We start from the raw sequence: 23,801 nt of genomic DNA, 5'->3' as shown, positions 1-23,801 counted from the left end.
CAGTGACTATAATTCTATTAGTTTTAGAATAGTGATGGAAAAGGATAGACCAGATCTAAAAGTTGAAGTTCGAAATTGAAGTTCTAAATTGGAGGAAGGCTAATTTTGACGGTATTAGGCAAGAACTTTCAAAAGCTAATTTGAGGCAGATGTTTGCAGGTAAAGGGATGGCTGGAAAATGGGAAACCTTCAGAAATGAGATAACAAGAGTCCAGAGACAGTATATTCCTGTTAGTGTGAAAGGAAAGGTTGGTAGGTGTGTAGGGAATGCTGGATGACTAAAGAAATTGAGGGTGCATCTGTAAAGGTTGATGAGGGTCCTTAGGACATGCTGAATTTCCTGAGATGTCTGAGGAAGAAGATGCATTCTTGTGACTTCTTGACAGTTGCATCTACGTGGAAAGTCCAGGAAAGGTCGTTGATTATTGTCAGTCCGAGGAACTTGACGTTCTCAACTCTCTCAACCTCTGCTCTGTTGATGTAGATGGGGGGAATGTTCTCCTCTGTTCTTTCTGAAGTTAATTATCAGTTCTTTACTTTTGCTGGCATTGAGATTGTTACCATTGCATTACATCACCAAGCCCTCTAGCTCCTTCCTGTATTCTGACTCATCGTTGTTTAATATCCATCCTACCCCAGTAGTGTCTTCAGCAGATGGCCTTTGCTCAGAATTTGGCAACATAGTGGTGTGTGTTTAAAGAGTACAGTAGGGAGCTGCGAACACATCCTTGGGAGGTTGTAGTGTTGAATGTTATCGTGGAGGAGGTGCAGTTGTCTATTTTCGCTGATTTTGATCTATGGATCAGGAAGCTGAGGATCCAGTTGCAGAGGGTGGAGTTGAGACCCAGGTGTTGGAATTTTGAGATCAGTGTGGAGATGATAATGGTGTTGACGATGGAGCTGAAGTCAATGAGCAGGAGCCTGATTTAGGTGTCTTTTTTGTCCAGGTGTTCCAGGGATGAGTGTGGGGCGAGGAAATGGCATAGGCTCTAGACCTGTTACATCGGTTGGCAAATTGTAGGGGACCGAGGCAGGCTGGGAGACTGGAGTTGATGTGGGCCGTGACCGACCTCTCGGAGCACTTCATGATCATGGAGGTCACAGCTGCTGGGCGGTAGTCAATAAGGCACATTGCACGTGCTTTCTTAGGTATGGGGATGAGGGAGGGAGAGGTTGAAGATATCAGTGAATACCTCCGACAGCTTGTCCACGTAGGAGCTGTGTGTATTGCTGGGGACTCCCACCAGGCCAGTTGCTTTCCTTGGGTTGACTCCCAGCAATATTGATTTGACATCTGTAGCGGTGCAGAAAGGAACAGGTGTGCCTGGGGCTGTCAGGGCAGGTAACTTCGCACTGCTGGCACTCTGCTCAAGCCAAGCACAGAAAGTATTGAGCACATCATGGAGGGATGTGTCATTGTCCACTATCTTGCTCTGCTTCATTTTGTATCCCGTTATGTTGTTTATGCCACGCCGCAGGTGGCGGGAGGAATAGTTGGTCTGGTACTGCCTCTTGGTATCTCTGATCAGGTTTTGTGGAGGTTACATCTGGATTTTCTGTATAGGTCTGGATCGTCCAACTTGAATGTTGCATGCCTGGTCTTCAGTAGGGAGTTGGGTCCCAAAATCCAATTTCCCATCCCGCTGCCAAGACTGCAGCCAGGGCACTTAAATACCTGAACCGGGTATAAACTGCTTGCAAGTAGGCATCGAGCCAACCCAACCATTTTCCCTCCTCCTAGCTACAGCCACACCACAAACATAAGTGGAAAACAAATAAAATACTCCATGGTTAACAAATGTGACAAAGAAATTTTGAAAATTAAAAGGGTAAATACTCCACCCATCCTTTGGTATAACTTAGAATTTGAAAGTACATATCCCAACAGCGCCCAAACATAGTTTAAACCAGATTATTACCAATAAAAAAAAGGAAAAGAAAGCCCCAACCAGACTTCCTCTTGCTTTTTAAAAAAAAGACTTACCCAAATAACACTACTTTGTCTATACTAAATTGTCCATATTAAGTTAATTTGTCCACAAAGCCTCTTCCCTTCTCTGACATGTCAAAGAGATGTACGGATCCATCTAAGGTGATCTGAAGCACTGCCGGATACCTCAGAGAACTGGATCCTGAGCTCCCTCAGTCTTCTCTTGACACAGTCATAGGATTTTCTTTTCTGGATCACCGCTGAGAAGTCCTGGAAGAACATGACCTTAAGAGCCCTCATAAATTAGGGCCTTCGGATCCTTCCCCTGGATTCTGGATGCTTCCACGTTTCTCTCTATCTCCATAATGATGAAATCGCACTAAGAGTGGATGAGGATGTTGACCTGAATCTGACCTCCATGTTGTGACCCGGTGAGCCCTCTCATTCCAGCCTCCAAGTTAAGGAATTTCGGCAACCAGTCCTCAATAAATTCCGCCGGCCACTCTCATTCCTTACCCTCAGGCAGACAGACGATACGAATATTTTTTCTTACCCCTATTCTCAAGGTCATCAACCTGGTCAAGCAAATTACAGACCTGCATCTCCAGGGCTTGGATCCTATCCTTGGAGGAACTGGTATCAGCTTCCACCACTGTGACTCTGTTCAACCTCATCCGTCCTTTTTTTCCAGGTCTCCTAGTTGTTGTTTATGCTTCTGCAGCATGACAGACATTGGGGCCAGCTTCTCTTCTATCTGCTTACCCAACATCTCACGAGATTTTGCGAGCTCCTTCGCCAGGGCCTTAAAAGTAATCAGAGTCTTAGGATCCTGCAGGCTGGGCCACGGGCTTGGTCTTGGATGCTCCTCCTCTCTTCTGTGGCATCCCTGGATGGCGAAAATCCCGGTAACTTGTTTTTCTACAATTTCTTGGGACCCCACAACCTTTCCAGAGTACTAGGATATTGCGAGGTTCGAGGTTGGGTGGGTTAAAAGGTGGCTCTGCTTGTGCTGCGGAATGAAGCTCTGCAATGCGATCCTCCCAGATCCCCGCCATCTTGGATTCCCAGATCCAGATTTTAAAAGCAACTAACGAACACTTCAAGAAACAGAACGAGAAGCTGATAGGTAAACTGAAAGAGTCTAAAGTACAGTCAGTAACCAAGGAGAAAGTGTTCTGAAATGAACAGAATACCCATGTGAAATGGTCAAACTTATATCATGGTTCAATAGATGACTCTGAAACCAAGGCAACTGACCTGAAAGGAACAGTTCCTAAACTGAATGAAATTATCAATCAACTTCAAAAGGAATTGAATAAAAAGCGAGTAACCAAATTTTTGTGAGAAGTTATAAAATAAGTTTTCCCTAATCAGTGTGAATAAAATGAAGACTGTGACACATTGTTTAGATTCACCAGGAATGCTTTGAACAGAAATACAAAATGCTCTCAGTGCAGATATATTCGGATGAAATGACATAACTTGTGTTATGGAAGTGATTGGTGGAAGATAGTTTTGAACTTTGTTTTCAATTCGAAATGCATGCTTTTCATTGCAAATTTAAAGGACCAATTGAAAGTACATTTATGTTAACAGAGGTGAAGGCTAAGAAAAAAAGCCCCATTTTTCGGCATTCATGTTGAGAAATTTATGCAAAAGTAATGCGTGTCATATAGCATGAGTAATATGAATCCATATGCAAAGAGGGGGAGACCACCAGACCACTGGTTTGCAGTCACACCAGAAAAGTGCCCAGAGATGATGGGTCTGGAGGTGGGAAATGAACGTAATTAGGCCAGATGGTCATGGACCAGGATCCAGTCAGCTTCCTGATTAAGTTCCCGGCAGGAAGGTCAAGCTTGTCTTTTCCACTTTGCAGTAAATTGAGGCCCTTAAGTGGTCAGTTAATGATCAGTAAGGGCCTCATCCCACCTGGGCTGCAAGTACTTCGGTTTCAGACAAACTAGAAAGAGTTTGGAAATGTCATCACCACAGGAACTGACATCACCAACCCAAGGAAACCTAAACACAAATAGAAAGTGGGCCATGCAACCAGTGCTTCATCCAGAGACTCACTGATATTACCTAGTATGGTGACAAAACAACTGAAAACGAACCTTCCAGCTCAGCAAGCAAACCTACATCCAGAACCTCAACCTGAGCTACCAACTTCTTAAAACTTACTCATGCAGATGGTGTCGGCAATAATGGCAAAACAACATGGAGAATTTACAATTGTCTTAAGAAGCAGGCACTGTAATGAGTTTTCTCTTTGATGCACAACAACCCTCTGATGACAGAGCTCCCACAATGATATTAGATTGGGAATTCCACAATTTGAGCAAAGTCAGAATGGTCGTGTTACTCATGGGGAAGCATGAAGGTAATAATATTCCCACGTAATGCCTGACTAGTTCACTTTGAAGAAAGAGAAAGGTTTAATCAGTAAGTTAGCTCGCTGAGCTGGAAGGTTTCAGATGTTTTGTCACCATGACTAGGTATCGAAAAAGAAAGATTAACAAATATGTTATTGAGATCGCACAGATTTACACAATTGTCATTATTTTAAAATGTTGCAAAATAAAACAAGATACATCTAATGTTTTCTTTTGTCCTTAAGGATGGCACCTAATTTGAAGGAGGACAGAGAAAATATTTTAAGGGCACTCTGAAGACCTCATTGAAAAAGGGACAAATTGGTATTGGTGCATCAGAATCTGCAAGTAACCACATTGCGTGCTATAGCTCTTTCAAGAAGCTGGAAAAGAGCTAGACACCGAGTGTACCAACTGTGCTGCAGAAGAGGAACAAAATAGAAGGATAGAAGGATAGGGAAGAGAAACACTTAAAAACCCTTCCCTCTCAGCAAGACAAATATAGTCCTCTCGGGCCAATGATGAGTGGCTCCAGAATCGAATAGCTGAGTCATCAGAAAACACACCAATCCTGAAGCCTGGCGGAAAGGAGTCTTTGTTACATGGCACTGATGATGGCAAGTGGCATAATGCACTAATAATAAGGTAATCATGATAATCAATCAATTAGGTTCAGAACTACATAGGTGGTAGAGAATTTGAGGGCATATACCTCAAGCATATTACAATTATCTTGTAAGAATCTTTTCAAATATGATGTATAAATGATATGGTTCCTCCCTAATGTGATTTCTCTAAAAGTAGTCTGTTAAGTAGTACAAATTAAATTTAAAAATCCAAGACTGCTAAGCTTTAGACAAAAATGTTTTGGTTTAGTACATTACTCCCCATATAGCTTCCATAATGACTATGATAGATATAGCAAAATGAACCCTGAAAGTTATTCTTCAGTGAAATTGGGATATGGGAACCGATTGGGAACTGAAAGTAACTGTAGATTGTTCATTAAAGCTGGAGTTGACACAGGGCACACAGACACAGGATGGCCACTGAGCCATAAATTGGAGCACACAAGATAGCTGCTGAGCCATTACATGGAAAAATACAGCAAAGCATACACAGATACTGTTTGAGACTAACAGGATACCAGCACAACAGACACAGAGCATAGATGATTAGTTTAAGGTAGGTGAGGGAGAGAATACCCTCAGTAACATCTACTACCAGAGTGTCTGAGTCCAGCCACCACCTTCAATAGAAATGTTAACTACCTGTGACGGCTCGTTTACAAGTATTAATACTTCAGATCTGCAGTGATGGAAAACTATCTTCTTTCTTAGGAAAAACGATCATGACCACTAGAATGGACAATCATTTTTGTAATTTTTTTTCACAACAAAGCACGCTGTACAAACAGACACAATACTTGAACTATTGTATTACAAAATGTATAAAATATCATGACGTGCTCAGAGAGTGAGAGGAGGCTCACAGCTGACAGCCATGCTAATATATGTCTTTCTCTACCCAGAGCTCCGGTTTCTTTACCCAATAAACTCAGTCTTTGAAACCACATTCTGACTGAGACTGGCAATTCTCCCCACAGCAACTGGTGCTGCGAGCAGGGTCTCCTATTCCCGGTGCTCTGATCAAAGGCCATGATCGGGAGCCAAGGTAAGAGACACTTTGAATCCGCAAACGGGAAGAGTCAGACCGGGCCAAAGACACAGTTTAAAAAGATATACCATTGTAATGTGTAACTTGTGCAATAGTACTGGATTGTGGAGTCCATGCCTGTGGAGCGTAAGTGGGAAAGTGTACGAACCGGTGTGATAACCAACTGCTTGTGCTGAAATGACCAGAGGACAAGGTAGTGCCTGTCTCAAAATCCCTGCCCTAAATCGTTTGTTAAGAGGGGTAGCCCCCACACGATATTTGGGAATTGAAGTGGAAATTGAGGTGCCAAGGGTCTTAGGAGTTGTAAAGCACAAGTGGCAAAGTCGGGTAACATTGGACTCTATAGAGGGTGAGCAACGCAGAGTCCAGTTAGAGCCTAGTCGAAGGTTGGGTGTTATCTGTTACAGAGGAACCTCGGTTATCCGAATGAGATGGGTGGGCACCATTTTGTTCAGATAATTGATTATTCAGTTAATTGTTTTCCTCTGGGACTTGGATATTAGCAGTTACGAGCGGTGTTCCGCAAGGATCTGTTTTGGGACCATTGCTGTTTGTCATTTTTATAAATGACCTGGAGGAGGGGCTAGAAAGTTGGGTGAGCAAGTTTGCGGATGATATGAAAGTCGGTGGAGTTGTTTACAGTGAGGAAGGATGTGTCAGGTTACAGCGGGATATAGATAAGTTGCAGAGCTGGGCAGAAAGGTGGCAAATGGAGTTCAATGTAGGTAAGTGTGAGGTGATTCACTTTGGTAAGAGTAACAAATAGACGGGGTACTGGGCTAATGGTCGGATACTTGGTAGTGTGGATGAGCAGAGGGACCTTGGTGTCCATGTACACAGATCTCTGAAAGTTGCCACCCAGGTAAAAAGTGCGGTGAAGAAGGCATATGGCGTACTGGCTTTTATTGGTAGAGGAATTGAGTTCGAGCCCTGAGGTCATGTTGCAGTTGTACAAGACTCTGGCGCGGCCGCATCTGGAGTATTGTGTGCAGTTTTGGTCGCCATACTATAGGAAGGATGTGGAGGCACTGGAACGGGTGCAGAGGAGGTTTACCAGGATGTTGCCTGGTATGGTAGGAAGATCGTATGAGGAAAGGCTGAGGCACTTGGGGCTGTTTTCATTGGAGAAAAGAAGGTTTAGGGGTGACTTGATAGAGGTGTACAAGATGATTAGGGGTTTAGATAGGGTTGACCATGAGAACCTTTTTCCACGTATGGAGTCAGCTATTACGAAGGGGCATAGCTTTAAATTAAGGGGTGGAAGGTATAGGACAGATGTTAGGGGTAAATTCTTTACTCAGCGAGTCGTGAGTTCATGGAATGCCCTGCTAGTAGCAGTGGTGGACTCTCCCTCTTTATGGGCATTTAAACGGGCATTGGATAGGCATATGGAGGATAGTGGGCTAGTGTAGGTTAGGTGGGCTTGGATCGGCGCAACATTGAGGGCCAAAGGGCCTGTACTGCGCTGTATTTTTCTATGTTCTATTTGTGAAGTCTGCTTCCCATTCAGGAGACTAGGCAAAAGCACACCGAGCGCGAGACCTGCCAACTGCTTGCCCCTGCCCCCAACCCCATCCGCTCCCAATTCCGCAGCCCTGTCCGGCCCCCCCTCTCTGGGGCAGCCGGACTATACACCAACAGTAAGAATGCTGCTGCCATTGTGGGGTAGATCTCCAAATAGCGTGCGCACGTACACACACACACATTTTTGACAGGTTCCAACTCAGTCCTGCACAGGAGTGTTGGAGAGCTTATCTGGAAGGGGGGTTTAGGGTTCAACCCTGTGTAAAACTCCAGGGAAAAAGAGAGTGAGAGTGTGAGTGAGTGTGAGTGAGGGAGGTGGGGGGAGGGGTGGAAGAGAGAAGAGTGTGGGCGGGAGGTCAGGCATTTAGAGACGGTGCCTGGACTGTCCAGGACTGTTCTCTGCAGCATTTCAGTGAGCAGAGTTTGTTTTTAATCATTGTACGTGTGAACAAAACACGTGATCAGGGTTGAAACAGCTCTTTGACATAATGTTTCTATCCGAACCTTGAGATCCCCTTCGGATAATCCGATATTTGGATAATTGATATTCAGATAATCGAGGTTCTTCTGTATTGTTTTAAATTGAAGTGAAGTGGTGAGGAAAAGGAGCTGATCACTGACCAAGAGCCAAACTTCAGTGGAGCAGCATGTTACCAAAGTGGAAAGCATAGACACTGAGTAACCATGCTACCCTGTTAGCTGAACGATAGAGCTTGAATAGCAGGTTGGCCGGGAGGGTAAGAAATCCTGTCCCGGTAGAGAGCACACTGGGACTATCAGGCAGTGTTGGAACAGTTGAGGTGGCAGGGAGGGTAAACAAGTCCCAGTAAGAGAGCACACTATTAAATCGACATTCCCAGCCAACCAGTAGGTACTGACTAGGTGGTGGTGGCCAGGAGGGTAGAGAAGTCCCACTGGCAGAGAGCACAGCTTGCTAGGGGGCTGCTACAGCCGTACGAACAGTGCTGGGTCAGTATTTGGGGCCGGGGGTAGAGAAGTCCCACTGGTTAAGGACACTTGACTGTTGGTGGTATCCGGGGGTACACAATCTGTAAGATGGCAGATCAGGATTTTCAAGGGGATACTGCAGGTTCCCATATCGACAGATAGATGAGCGCTGACAGAACAGATGCAGAAAGGGGGTTGGGACCCATCCCAGACATTAGTATAACATCTGAAGTGGATTAACAAACAAAAACAAAATAAAACTAAAAAATATAGGGATAATGTTAGTATACCAATTCACAGGCCTAATTGAACAAGTAGGTGCCTCGAATAGCAGGTGGAGAAAAGGCCAAGAACAAATTGAGGAGCTGGAGGACAGGATAAAGGAGCTAGAACAAAGATTAGAAAAAGTACAGGAGGAAAGGGAGACTGACTCACTCCCCTCCTACGAATCTGTACAGCAGAGACCAACTGTTACCTCAGCAGAGTAGGATGTAGAAGAATATAATCTAGCACCAGTCACAACAGGGCGACAGAGTTGCAGCCAAAAGCAAACTATAAACCCTTTACCTCAGGGGAAAGGCAACAGATCAGCCCCAAAGTGAAAACACGAGGTTGTGGGAAGGGCTAGACAGTATATGGGTAGGGCACCAACCACACTTGAGGGATAGACACCAGCTGGTCCAGCAGCTTGCCCAGCGGACAAATGGAGACCAGGTTTTTGGGGGGGAAAGAGGAGAGAAGGAAGGTGGACACATGCCGTTACCCTTACCAAACTATCCTGCCACAACTGTGGCCAACAGGGACACTTTGCCAAAAACTGTAGGGCCCCACAGGCAAAGACCAGGCCAAGGAGTGGCATTAAGTACAGCAGCAGATCAGGGCATACAGAGGCAGTGTGCTGGGAAGAGCATGAGGAACCCCCATCAAACACCAGTTAAGAATCCAAGCACTGCTGAGCGCCAGTGAACTGCCAAAAGAGGCTGCAGTAATAAAAATCAAAGCACACCAAAAGGAACAAGAATGATAGTCTCGGCTGGATGTAATTTTAGGGGAACCAAACCGCAGACTGAGCAGCCCAGCAAGCCTTAGAGCAGGAAACTGTTGTGGAGGTTCCAATAGCAACAATTTAACTAGCGAAACATGCTGTTCACATACAGCAGCTGCAGGAGGACACCCCGCAGGCAGAGAGAGAGCGCAATGGAGAATGCAGGGAGCACTTAAAGGGGAGGACGGTGTCTGGAGGCAAGCAGACAAGGTAGGAACACCAGCATGCATATAAAACACCTTGCTCGAGCTGCACCATGGGCTCTCACATACAGGCAGCGAAGTTATGATAGCAGGTCTAGGGAGAGAGTTGTGGTGGAATGGAATGGGAAGAGATCAAGCCAAACACTGCTGTAGATGCGTGGTTTGCGCACAGCACAACCCAGGTAGACCCATAAAAATTAAGGTGTGACACCAACCAAGGCTAAGGGGACCCTGGGAACACCTCCAAATGGATTTCACAGGGCCACTACCACCTTCCTATGAGAAAACATGCTGCCTGGTCATCACAGACCAGTTCACCTGGTGGGTAGAGGCATTCCCCACCAAACACTGTACTGCTACCACTGTAGCTAGGATTCTAGCAGAGATGGTGTCCCAAGATGGGGTGTACCCCTACAGATAGACTCTGATCAAGGTACACATTTCATAGGCAAAGTTATGAAAACAGTTTGCCAGCTACTAGGGATAAAACAAAAATTTCATATCCCCAATCACCCTCAGAGCTCAGGGATGGTAGAGAGAATGAACAGAGCCCTTAAAAATGTTTTAGCTAAGGCCATACAGACATCAGGAAGGACATGGGCTGAAGTGCTGCCAGCCATACTAATGAAATTAAGAGCCACCACGAATAAGGCAATCAGATTAACACTCTGAATTAATGACCGGGCGAGCTATGCAATTACCAGAGACCGTTATAACGAGTGGGACCGATGTAGGTCTGCTAAAAGACAAAATTTGGAGATATGCACTGGAATTAAGCACCCAACTAAAAGGCATGCATAAATTGGTAAGTGAGGGACAAGAGCAAAAGGTCAAGGCAGGTGAACGCGAAACTTTTCTGATGTCCCAACAGCTGGGAACCGCACTCTCATACGAACCCTGCCTGACAAATCAGGCTTTGCCCCAAAATGGAATGGGCCATACAAAGTTATAATCAGTGGTGACACCTGCATAGACATTAGGGGAAAAGGCACATGGAAACACTGGACCCAACTCAAACTGTATAAGGACTCCTATGAATGGACAAATATGACTGACCATCCCCCAGGCACAGACAGGAACTGTAAGACAGTGACCGAGGGGACAACACCAAGATCACAACCAAGCAAACCACCTAGAGGCATGGATCAAACTGCTGACAAGACACAGGAATCACTTACTGGATAGGATAAATAGACAAAGTCTTTTCCCGGGGGTGGGGGAGTCTAGAACTAGAGGACATAGGTTTAGAGTGAGAGTGGAAACATATATAAAAAAAGAGACCTAAGCGGCAACGTTTTCACGCAGAGGGCAGTATATGTATGGAATGAGCTGCCAGAGGAAGTGGTGAGGCTGGTACAATTACAACATTTAAAAGGTATCTGAACAGCAAGGGTTTGGAGGGATATGGGCCAGGTGCTGGCAAGTGGGACTAGATTGGGTTGGGATATCTGATCGGCATGGACGAGTTGGACCGAAGGATCTGTTTCCGTGCTGTACATCTCTATGACTCTATGACTATGTTGCTAACCTCCGGGTACCGTTGTTTTAAAAAAAAAAGGGACACCGACTATTAACCTCATTTCACTCCAATCATGTACCTACTCGATTACATATTACTGTTTCTAAGTGTTGCGATAGCCAGGAGCCTGTCGGGATTTGAGGATAACCTCTTTTACAAAACCCACCGAAGTCTACATGGGAACCGAACCATCTGTTACCCACTGGCGTGATTGGTCAAATCCTTATTTGTGGCTACCCATGTGGACCCCTCGTGACTTATACACAATAGATACCTCGGGCGTGCCATGCAGGGGACAGCCAGGAAAATACAAAAGAGGACCCCAGGTACCCACTCTGTTTCATGGGGCAGGGATGGGGATGTGTTTATACCAGAGTACCTAGAAACGGTTCATGCGTGCAGACACAATGTACTCACCAACACTGTACAATCACCCGGGGACAACTTACCTGCACCTGCAGCAAGCAGGCATGCTTGAACGTGACCGCGGGAAGACAGTTTATATGCAGGCAGTGCAATGGCACTCATCAGCTCTGCCATATGGACATACCAGTTTGATACCTACCAGCTGGTGGGAACAAATGGGGAGTCAGAGGAGAAGTGGGTAAACAAGTAGGCCCACAGACAGGACACTATGCTATCGGGCAGTGAAGGGATTTGTTTTATTATTTAAGGGGATTTATGCTACTGACACATCAAACCTCCCAAACCTTTTTGCAGTAGGAATGATAGTACCCCTCACTGTACCATGCCCCAGCAGGGAACATGTTCGGAGAAGGATAGTGACCCGGGAATTCTGCTCCGATTGGCAGATTCCCACCACGCTGGGATCATCATTAGGGTAGTTTTTAGGATCTCTGTCTTTGGAGGTTCAGCAGGGGTCCTCAGCACTAAAAACCGAAACTACATTGCATGTGGATTGACAATCTTGGGGAACAATACATCAAAGACTCTACAAGCAATCAATGGTGAATCGGCTGAACCTACAGCAGGCATGTTAAATGCGGTAGATTATCAGTTAGTCCAGCAAGGGGAGTATGGACAATCATTGGTAACAAGTGTATAACCTATGTCTTTGACGAAACTTACAATATTACACGGGCAATCAAAAAACATTCAGGACCAGCTAGAGGACTTCAGACAAGGCATGAAACTTCAAGGCTCCAAACCGAAAAACCTGAACAATCTACCAGAGTACTTTCTTACTGTCTTTTTGTAGCAATAAAATAAAAATAACTGCTGGCTTATTACCAGGTTCATGATGCATGCGCAGATGGAGCATAATCGCAGATTGCTTGAATCATTTATAATTCACCCACCACAAAAATCAGTACAGTGGAAGTGGGTACTGCAGATGTTGGAGATTAGAGTCTAGATTAGTGGTGCTGGAAAAGCACAGCAGGTCAGGCAGCATCCGAGGAGCAGGAAAATCGACATTTCAGGCAAAAGCCCTTCATCAGGAATGAGGTTATTCCTGAAGAAGGGCTTTTCCCCGAAACGTCAATTTTCCTGCTCCTCGGATGCTGCCTGATCTGCTGTGCTTTTCCAGCACCACTCTAATCTTGACAAAAATCAGTACGACGGTTTTTTTTTTAAACTAGCTGTCTCTGCTTCAAACTGTATTTCTAACCTTCATCACAATTCAGGCTTTTACCACTTAATTTGCGCTCAAGGCAAAAAGAATTTTTAAGTTAGCCCCAAATCCAAATCTGTCCACATGTGGATCCTTGAATGGAACGACTCTAAGTAATTACCTCTAGGGTAATTGGGGCTGGCGACAGTGAATAAACCACATTTGACATAAAATATTCAAAAGAACTTCACAAATATATTAAACAAATTTTGACACCAAGGTACATAAGGAAATATTAGGGCAAGTGACCAAAATGACAATTTGTCAAAGAGGTGAGTTTTTGGAGTGCATCTTGGGGGAAGAGAGAGAGGTAGAGAAGACAGATAAAGGAGAGAATTCTAGTGACGAAGGGTTTTGGTTGCTAAAGGCATTGCCAACAACACCCGAGCTATGAAAATCAGGGACATTCATGAAACCAGATTCGGAGAAGTGCAGCTCTCTCTGAGGCTTTTGTAAGAAGTCACAGAGATGCAATGTCGAGGCTAAGGCCACAGTGGGATTTGTAAACAATGATGAGGCTTTGCTTTACTGCAAGCCAGGTTGGGTCAACAAAGACAGGGGTGAGAGGTGAACAAGGCTTGGTGCAACACAGGATGAGGGCAGTGCAGTTTTGGATGACATTGTTTACATGGAGCACCGAAGAGGGGAAGCCAATCAGGAGAACCAGGGTAATGTAGGCACGGATAAGGGTTTAAGCAGATCAGTTGAGGCAGAAGTGGAACTGGGCAATGCAAGTGGAGATAGGGAGTGTCAGTGAAGATAATAGCCATATGGTCTGAAAATCATTTTGGGGGTCAAATCTGATAACAGGGTTACAAATATAGAACATAGCACAGGACAGGAACAGGTCATTTGGCCCACACCATGTCTGTGCTGACCATGATACCATTCGAAACTGTACCTGGTTCCTATTCCTTTATTCCCTGTCTGCCTAAATACCTCTTAATGTTGCTATAGTATCTGCTTCTACCAACTCCCCCGGCAGAATGGTATAGCAGCCTCCCGATTGCTAACTTGGCCACACAGCAAGGCATGTGGGTACATGTGAAGAAGGGCTTATGCCCAAAACGTCGATTCTCCTGTTCCCTGGATGCTGCCTGACCTGCTGCGCTTTTCCAGCAACACATTTTCAGCACGTGGGTACATTGGCCAAGTAAAATTCTGAAGCCACAAAACCCATACCAGATAGTGCAAACACAGCAGCCAAGTGTTAATTACATTAGCATAATATAACAGGCAACAGTTATTCTGGACAGACACCCCCAACAATTTATCCACTAAAACAAAGGAGGCACCAGACAAAGGCACTGGGTCCTATTACACAAAAACTAATAGTACCATGCCATCTAAATGATAGACTCTGTTTCAAACTATTAAGCGTATCCCCTGATTGGTCAGAACTATAGAAAGCTCCAGAAAAGGATCTAAAAGGTTTAAAAACAGGGCTCACCGGCAGACCTCACTCTTAAAATCTTTGGAATTGTCGGAGGCATCCTGAAGAGTCCAACATGCCAAAAGGCAGAGATCAGCTGACCAGAGGGAGAGGGGAATGTGGCAGCTATGCAGACACAGCAACAGACCCAGAGTGCGCAACTACGTAAATCTACAAGAAACTCAAAAGTATTTTAACTTTAAAGGTCCCAATAGGATTACAGAGAGGATGTTTAATATTAAAGGATAGTGTAACTTTGTTCCTAATAAAGTTGGGACTACTTTCTGTTGCTATTAGCTGGTGTTCATATTCATTTGACCGCTTTGGCACTGTGGGATGAGACAAAAAAACTGCAGATGCTGGAATCCAAGGTAGACGAGGAAGAGGCTGGGAGAACACAAGCTAGGCAGGTGGAGGTGTTGGAGAAGTCAATGTTTTGGGTGTAACCCTTCTTTAGGACTGGAAGGCATAGGTTTAGGATGAGAGGGGCAATATTTAAAAGGGACCTAAGCAACAGTGTTTTCCACACAGACAGTGGTGCACGTATGGAATGAGCTGCCAGAGGTGGTGGTGGGAGGTTGTGACAATTAATGTTTAAAAGGCATCTGGATGGGTGTATGAATAGGAGAGGTTAAGAGGGATATTGGCAAAATGCCGGCAAATGGGACTTGATTTATTTAGGATATCTGGTTGGCATGAACGAATTGGACTGAAAGGTCTGTTTACATGCTATATAGCTGTGACTATAACCATATAATTGGTGAAAAGGTTACCTCAGAAAATAGATGGACTTTGGAAGCCTAAAGGGTTTTCATAGGTTGTGAAAAAAGACGTGATATTGGTCTCCAATTTCAACCAAATGATATAGCATTCGTCAACATCCTGCACTGAGGTGGTTCCACTTTAAAAGTGAAGCCATATTTGATTGGTGCAAGTAATGAGGTGCAAGAGGAGGCAAATGTAATGACTAACTATGACCTATTTTGTATTAATATCAAGACAGCATTCGATTGACCTTTTCTGAGAAAGAGTACTCCTGGTCTTCATCCTGATAGTTATCAACTCTATGGAAAGTGCACGACGAATCTTTGATCACGATAATTCAGTACAAATATAGCCCAGTATGAGAGATCAAGAGAAATGTGGTACTTGGAGTTGTGCAATAGAAATTCCAACAAAGCATAATATTTCAGATGCTACAAGCTGTAGTTGGATACAGGCTGCTGCTTAATTAACTCACAAACCAGGACTGTTAGCAGTACAAATGTTTTATTGCTTAGCATCTTGTCAAAGGAATATATTATACAATAATTGAGGAGTTGCCCCACATACGTCACTCCCAACAATAAAAGTATAATTTTAGTTTACACATCAGATCCATTGTTCTCAAGTGCAGTCCTAATTGTTCACCTTCTGTTGTGACAATACTCTGGCCTCAAGAGGTGTATTTCTCTTTTGTTTTAAAATAGAGAGGTTGAGACAGGTGATGAGCAATCTGTTCCAAGCCAATAAACAGCTTGAGAGATCCTGGGGGTTTATTTCAAAAGCAGCTGGAGTGGGTAAGGTCAAAACCCCACAGAACCAGGAATTTAGTTTAGCTTTCAGTAGCTCTTGAGGTTTGGAAGCTGCTATACATGTCTCTCTGCTACAGCAAAACACTTTTGTTCTCTATTGCCCTCTCAGAATTTTCTCAATTTCTTTCCTCCTGGACTGGAGAAACATTGCATGGGAGACAATCGATTTCACTGAGTTTGCCTCTGCCAAGAGTGTGTTTATGGGATACTACTATCTTGGAACAGCTAATCAATGATAGTTAGCATATGTATTAGCTTGTTACATATTTCAATAGAGGTTATAGCTGGGGCTTGGTCTGGTCCATAACACTGCAATGAAATGTTGGTTTTATTTTACAACCTAAAGTGGCAAGTCTTTTGAAATACATGAAAAAGTGTAAGAACGCAAGAAACAAGAGTAAGCCATTCTGAGGCATTCTTTACATTCCAAGACTTCTTTTGTTTCAGGCAATGAGCTTGCTTGATTTAAATAATGAGCAATAGAAGTTGACCCAAGAATAGAATGTTAAAACAGATGGTTGTATTCATCAAACCAGACCACTGATATTCAGCTTACAAATCTTATGGAAAGACAGTTCTTCACAAATCTGAATTCTGATTCAAACTAAGTATAGTGAGAGAAATTTGGCTCTAATTTATAAATCTTACACATCACTACCAGGACAAAGGCATAAGATTTTATATATACTTGCATTAGGAGGATATCTATCTCATGATTTCAAAGTATGCTTAATGATACAAAGCTTAGAAATACAATGAGGGGGGTTTAACAGATCTTATGAGGACACAATACTAGTAAAAGTGGCTGACATTGCAGAAAGTCTGAAGTGATGTTTGGAAAGGGAGAATGAGAAAAAAGATTGGACCTTTAAGAGTACAAAAATAAGGACATGATGATAAGTCTTTATACAACACTGGTTACACTTCACCTGGAGAATTGTGACCTTTGTGGGGCACCATAGTTTGGATGACAATGTCAAGGCCTTGGTGTGCAAGCAAACAATGATACTAGGAATAAAATAATTCAGACACTTGGGGAAACTAGAGCAGCTGCATAGTTCTCTTTATAACAGAGGAAGACCAAGTGGAGATTTGATCATATGGCTTTGGTAGAGTAAATCAGGAGAAATATTTTGCAGTGTAAAAAGGAGTTTTAATTAGAAAATGCCAGACATTTTCTTACGGCCTTGCTAATATTCTTTTAATAATTCGCATTCAAACTTTAAAGTGGACGGTTTACTCCAAAGCAAAAAGATTTCCACACTTTTTTTCAGCAGAAGTTGCACATTTAAAGCTGGATTAATAAATTTTATAATAAACATTTATACTGTTAATTTCCTAATTGCTGTTGAAATATTTTAAGCATCATTAAAGCAGGACCAATGTGATCAGTTGCTAATTTCTTTTCTTTAAAAAAAACCTTTGAAAGGATACAAATAAAATTGTACTTGGAATTACCTACTTTAATATTCTTTACAAAAATCTTAATTTTCTTTGTAATAATCCTTTAAATGCTGCTAACTTGTTTTAGTGAAAATAGCCGAACAAGTGTGAAAAGCCTGATTTGCCCTGGTGTTTCAATGTGAATGCTACAAGTTTATTAAAACAGCATAAGGCCGTAAACTGGAAAAAGACGAGTTTTTACGATTAATAACCCTTTCTGAATGAGGAAGTATATGTAAAGCAGCAATTTAGTAGCATCTTCAACAAATAACACCCCAATGTGTTTTATAGAGCAAATACAAGATCATCTGAGAAATTAATCATAACAGTTGAATTCCAATTAAAATTCTGAATGGAGAGTTGGTCAATAAGCCATTGGAGAAAATGGTAAATAAACAGTGGGAGGCATGGAAAAAACAAATTTCAAACATTCAATAAGAATGCATGTCATGCCAAACAAAAAAAATCAGAAGAAACCAACCATGTTTTCTGAGGAATTTTTCAGATAGCAATGGATACCCTTTAGAGACATGAAATATTGCAAACAATGTTAGTAAGCTTGAGGAACAAAAGTACTTTAGGAACAACAAAGGATAAATAATGTTGATAAAAAGGAAAAAGAATACTGGGGTCCCACAAAGATTGACAGTTTTTAAAAAACTCTGACAATACAAAAATGGAAATCAAACTCTGGACAAAATTTGCTGTCATCACTAACTGTAATTGATCAACTAAATTCATTGCAATTCACACATTAATCAGGCAAAGAGTATTTGAAATTTAAAAATTTTACTTTAAGCAATTGACATATTGCATATCGCCATACTTCACATTGTATTATATAAAAACATGGAACTTTGTGAAATTTCATTCTTACAAACTGGCCACTTCTGTGCAGGATTGCTTATTTCTCAACCAAAGGTTTTGGCTCTTCGATTTGCATTCACCATTCCATTCAAAATCCCCAAGCACAATTAACACTCAGGGCACATACCTATGAAACTTTTCTCAAGGTTTGAACAATTCTGATGGCAGAGACTCCGTGGGCGGCACGGTGGCACGTGGGCGGCACGGTGGCACAGTGGTTAGCACTGCTGCCTCACAGCGCCGGAGACCCGGGTTCAATTCCCGCCTCAGGCGACTGACTGTGTGGAGTTTGCACACTCTCCCCATGTCTGCGTGGGTTTCCTCCGGGTGCTCTGGTTTCCTCCCGCAATCCAAAGATGTGCAGGTCAGGTGAATTGGCCATGCTAAATTGCCCGTAGTGTTAGGTAAGGGTTAAATGTAGGGGTATGGGTGGGTTGCGCTTCGGCGGGTCGGTGTGGACTTGTTGGGCCGAAGGGCCTGTTTCCACACTGTAATGTAATGTAATGTAATCTAATCTAATCTAGAAAACTCCCTTCTCTGATTACCTTAAATGTGGTGTGTTCTGGTAAAACTGGAACAGCAAGAATGGGTCTTGTCCAATCCACAACTCCCCAATCTTCCTGTTTCAATGTTCTGCCCTTTCAAAATGCATGAAACACAAAATGTAGCACAACCTCATCTCTAATTACAGAGACCTGCCTTCAACACCGGAAAATTGTCAAAGTTAAATGTTAAACAAATTTTGTGTCCGTCTACACAATAGAAAATATAAATTACATAGGAATAGCCTGTTCACTGATGCTCAGTTTACGTTCTGCCTGGGCCACTCAGCTCCTGACTTCATTTACTATTTTGATTGAAACAAAGACACAAGACCTGATTCCAGAGGCGAGGGGAGAGTAAGTGTTCTTCAAGGCTGCATTTTATCATATGTGGCATCAAGAGAGTCCTGGCAGTACGGAGCTCAATGGGAATCAGGGGAGAAATTGCTGATTGAAGTCATCTGGCTGAGTCAATAAAGTGTGACACTGCAAACCAGAGAAGGAACATCTCATCTTCAGCCTCAGTAGTCTACAACCATATGGCCTCAACATTGAATTTACCAGTTTCCCAATCTCCCCTCTCTCCCCCTCCCAGATCCAGCCCTCCAACTTGGCTCCACCCTCTTGGCCTGACCTGTCCATTTTCCTTCTCACCGACCTATCACAATCAACTCCTACCTTTGTCCACCTATAGCCATCCCAACCGCCTTTCCCCCAGCACCATCCCCCCTCCTCTATTTCTCAGTCCCCTTCGCCTCCCCGGTCCTGATGAAGGGTTATGCCCAAATCAACATCTGTCTTGTTCCTTAGATACTTCCTGGCCTGCTGTGCTTTTTTCTGCACCACACTATCGTCTCTGCCTTCTCCACCATCTGAAGTCCTCACTATGTCCTAGTCATCTCTGGCACAAAAGAAGGTGGATATGATCGTCAAAGATCAGTCAATTCAGCTCCAGGTCATCTCTGCTGAAGTTCCTCAGGGTAGTGTCGGAGACCTAACCAGCTTCAGCTGCTTCATTAATGACCTCCTCTCCATCCAAGTATAAATCAATGATTCATACCAACAAAATAAAACAAGAACTGAACTCTGGAGAATTGCACTGGAAACAACCATTAAGTTACAAAGGCTAAGACACAAGGGAGACATTAGCCATGGAAACAAATGGGAGACTAACTGATAAGTGAATGAAGTGTAACAGTGATGCAGATAAGCTAGGGTTCTTCACCTTTGGGAATAACTCAAGAGGTACGCTAAAGTCATACAAACTACAAATTAGGATAAAGAAACAAACCTGAAAAATGCTTCAGACCCATTTCAGCTGCTGAACACGTCAAGAGTAGGCATCATTAAGTATTTCTTTAGAGTTGACAATGAAGAACAGACAAGTCCAAAATACAAATGGCCAATGAGGCTACATCAGAATATTGCACCCTCCACATAATTAAATGGAAACTCCTGGCAACCTCAGCATCCTGATTCTTAATTGGATTTGACACCATACATGCCCCATCTCTTGGGCTGTCACCTTTCAGCTGTGTAATATCACCTGCCTCTAATCTGAAATCTTCATACTATGATCACTTTAGATTCAACTAATAAAATGCTCCCAAATTTCCAAGTAACATTTCTCACTCGATCCAGACAAGGACATTTCTAATGAGAAAGAATCCTCCCATCTCTGTATTATGTTCAAAAACATTACAATTACTGAATCCCTGAGCAACACCTTGGGTGTCACCATTGATCAGAAACTTAATTGGACTAGCTATATTATTACTGTGACTCACCACCACTACTCACCCCATATCCCCAAACCCTACTGATCACATACCCAAAAGGTAAAGTCAGGAGTGTGATGGAACCCATCCCAACAGTTTAGATAAATGTATCTCTAATGACATTCAAGTAGTTAGATACCATCCAACATAACTCCTTACCCCACCCCTGCCACCATAATGACTTCCTCCATCATTACACAATGACAAAAGTATACATCAAACAGTTATATTGAAACAAGTGTCAAAGCTCCTTCAAAAGCACCTTGCAAAGCCGTAACATCACTATCTAGAAGCAGAGTTGCTGCTAGGAAATATCATTTGTCACTAAAAATTCCCTTCTTTCAAATAACACATCATCCTGATGTGGAACTATATAATCACCACTTTGCTAGGTGAAAATCTATGTAGCAAAACTTTAGGTGTACTTACACATGTTCACCAGGCTTGGACAACAAAAATCAGCTTTTTACTAACAATGCTCATACACCAACAATGTCTTAAAAGGTTCCTTACTCTCTAAACTTTAACTGTCTAAAACACTGCTGCAAAATCCTCTTTCATCAATTTAATAGTCCACACTAACTTCATGATGCCAAATCCAATACCTCCAAACATGAAAATTTCTCTTGCTTGTTTACATCTGTTCATTCTATCATTCTGTGCAATCCACCAATGCCTTCCAGAGTTTCAGTCTGTTGTGCACCATTGCACTTCACTAAGTGGGCCATACCCCAAGCTCACTGGACCCTCTGCTCTGGAAATTTTCCTAAACCCATCAAGCCTCACTCTTTATTACATTTCCTTAAAATCTACCTTAGATGAAAAGTTTTTATTCATTGCCTCTAAAACCTCCCAGGTTTTTGCATTCAACTACCTTGCAAAAGATTTGAATTTTTTTTTAAATCTGTGCTATGCTGCTGCTGAAAGACATCAAACCACACCAAGATAAATAGCACCACACCAGCAAACTAAGTAGATTGGGAAATTTTCTCCAGTGGTTGACACAGGAACTAACTTTCAGGCAGGTCAATGATGCAAAATGTGATATCAAGGACATCTGGATGCCACAATTAAAATCTAAGTTTGCTTTAGTTGGACAAAGGTAACCGAAAAGCCTTCACCATATAAATGTATGTTGTAACATGGTTTTCCTTTAAATAAAGATACATAAAAGAAAAACAATCCAAGTCAGAAAATAAAGGTGAAGGATAAAACAAAGTAAAAGGCAAGATACAAATAAGAAAGAAAAATAGCACTTGCAACATTGACTTGAACAGAATATCAGAATTTTACTTATGTAATAGAAGAAAATCAAGATTGACAAAATCAATCCAACTCTCCACCAAATAAAGCTTTAAGGATGACAAGAACCATACCAAGAAATTTGTCAACTTCACAATTTATCTTTCTGTTTGGCTTGCATAATTCAGCACTGAATGCTATAAATGTATTAAGCAAGAAATTCCTGTACTGTACTAAACATTCCATTGTTCACAAGGGACTCATGAATTGATTCAATGCCGTGCCGCTTTATGCTGTTGAGTCTATTCCCAGGACACTCAGTCCAAAACTTTCAAGTGCACTGCAATATACAACTGCATATAAAATAATTAAACTAAATGAGCTAACTGACAAAGAAATTATCAAATTGCAGGCAAATTTGATCATATCAATGAATTAAACAAGCTTTAATTACTTTCAAAATTAGAGCCATGCGTCACAATACAACCATAGAGTATAGCCCACAGCATGCGTGCTGACTCAGCAAAAATTCCCGTCATTTTCATGTTCAGTTATATGAAATTGTGCAAAGTTGTCATTATGCAATACTATTTTATATTGAGAAAGTGGCAAATTTAAAACATTCTTAATCTTTAATATTGTGCATTAGAATACTGGCCATATATTTCAAAACACACAGCTTGTCAACTCACATTTAAATTTTTCTGGTTAGCCAAGTAAATTGTTTTAACACATTTTTATAAGTAGTAGCAAAATCTCCAATTTCCAGGCAGCATCCAAGGAGCAGGAGAATCGACGTTTCAGGGATAAGCCCTTCTTCAGGAATGAGGAGGGTGTGCCATTAGGCTAAGATAAAAGGTAGGGAGGAGGGGCATTGGGAACTTGATAGGTGGAAGGAGGTTAAGGTGAGGGTGATAGGCCGGAGAGGGGGTGGGGGCGGAGAGGTCAGGAAGAAGATTGCAGGTCAATAAGGCGGGGCTGAGTCCGAGGGTTGGGACTGAACGCCCACACCTCCTCCCCCACTTCCCTCCAAGGTCCCAAGGGATCCTTCCATATCCATCACAAATTCACCTGCACCTCCACACACCCCACGGCTGAACACTAACTCCCCCTCCCACTCCGCCAAGGACATGCAGGTCCTTGGCCTCCTCCATCGCCAGACCATGGCAACGTGACGCCTGGAGGAAGAGCGCCTCATCTTCCGCCTAGGAACCCTCCAACCACAAGGGATGAATGCAGATTTCTCCAGCTTCCTCATCTCCCCTCCTCCCACCTTATCTCAGTTCCAACGCTCGGACTCAGCACCGCCTTCTTGACCTGCAATCTTCTTTCCAACCTCTCCGTCCCCACCCCCTCTCTGGCCTATCACCCTCACCTTAACCTCCTTCCACCTATCGCGTACCCAACGCCCCTCCCCCCAACCTTTTACCTTAGCCTGCTTGGCACACCCTCCTCATTCCAGAAGAAGGGCTTATGCCCGAAACGTCGATTCGCCTGATCCTTGGATGCTGCCTGACCTGCTGCGCTTTTCCAGCAACACATTTTTCAGCACTATCACATACATTACTATTATTTGCATACAAACCTGAAAAGTGAGTTCAGCAAGTTGGTCAAATTCATAGGGCTTGTTGTTTGATTCTGTTCTCAGCAGGAACTAGTAAGCAAACATTGCCCAAACCCAGGAGATTTAAAACCATCACCAGTATTGCCCTGGCTGACATTTAATTGGTACCAGGAAGCAAGCCCAGATACTTCCAGGCCTGTACGTTTCAGTATCACACTAAGACTTAAAGCAATTAATTTTCAAAAAAAGGACAGAAAACACCATTTAGTTATATTAATCATTAGGAAATAGTGAAATCCATTAAGGGTTATTGATAGGGCAGCAGTCATCTTTTAGCATAGAGAATGGATTAGTTTCTGCAAAGTAAGGGTCAGGATCGATAGGATACTTTCAAGTTGGCAGTGTGTGACTAAGAGGTTCAAGGGTCAGTACTGGGGGTTTCTTTCTGCTATTTACAATTTATATTAATGGCTTGGATGAAGACATTGAGCAATGTAACACCAAG

General features: G+C 42.9%; 1 long non-coding RNA gene across 1 annotated transcript in view; it reads left to right on the top strand.

Moving 5' to 3' along the window:
• The window catches only part of LOC148142507 (uncharacterized), a 42,710-nt gene extending 36,735 nt beyond the window's left edge, over nucleotides 1–5,975 (top strand). Inside the window, exons 2-3 of the long non-coding RNA XR_015751910.1 lie at nucleotides 4,551–4,950; nucleotides 5,837–5,975. This is a non-coding gene — a long non-coding RNA (uncharacterized LOC148142507). The remainder of the gene's footprint in view (nucleotides 1–4,550; nucleotides 4,951–5,836) is intronic.
• The last annotated feature ends 17,826 nt before the right edge of the window (nucleotides 5,976–23,801 follow it).

Source organism: Chiloscyllium plagiosum, unplaced genomic scaffold (genome assembly GCF_037043375.1).
Source record: "Chiloscyllium plagiosum isolate Xiang-an unplaced genomic scaffold, Cpla_swu_hap1 HiC_scaffold_28, whole genome shotgun sequence".
Taxonomy (NCBI): Eukaryota; Metazoa; Chordata; class Chondrichthyes; order Orectolobiformes; family Hemiscylliidae; genus Chiloscyllium; species Chiloscyllium plagiosum.
Note: the sequence above shows the minus strand (reverse complement) of the source record. Positions and strands in the feature narration are given on the sequence as shown.